The sequence below is a fragment of the Sinocyclocheilus grahami genome, unplaced genomic scaffold, assembly GCF_001515645.1.
Source record: "Sinocyclocheilus grahami isolate Dianchi unplaced genomic scaffold, SAMN03320097.WGS_v1.1 scaffold2314.1, whole genome shotgun sequence".
NCBI lineage: Eukaryota > Metazoa > Chordata > Actinopteri > Cypriniformes > Cyprinidae > Sinocyclocheilus > Sinocyclocheilus grahami.
Genome location: NW_015507493.1, coordinates 1 through 381, shown reverse-complemented (window position 1 = coordinate 381; position 381 = coordinate 1).

The window sequence follows — 381 nt, the reverse complement described above, 5'->3', positions numbered from 1 at the left end:
CCATTAAGGGCCTTATAGGCAAGTAATAATATTTTGTAACTGATTTGTAACTGCGTTATATTTTTGTTTGCGTTTGTATTTTTGATTGCACTTTCTGGTAATTATAATAACTGCCCTCGGCTAAGAAGGAGCGCGTGTAATTTAATTGCTCCCTTCCTGCGTTGAAGTGCGAACTGTAGTTTCGATTGGAGGAATTGCCCTGCTATAGACTATTGGCTGTGCTAATTAGAAGGCGGCCACAGCGACCGTAGAGTATTTAAACTGCTTGGTCACTGTCATAACTTGGGTCAAGCGATTAGTCAACAGAAGAAACAGACGGCTGCACGTGAGTGTCCAGCGTAATACTTTGTTATAGATCTGCTGTTGGAATTATTACTTGCT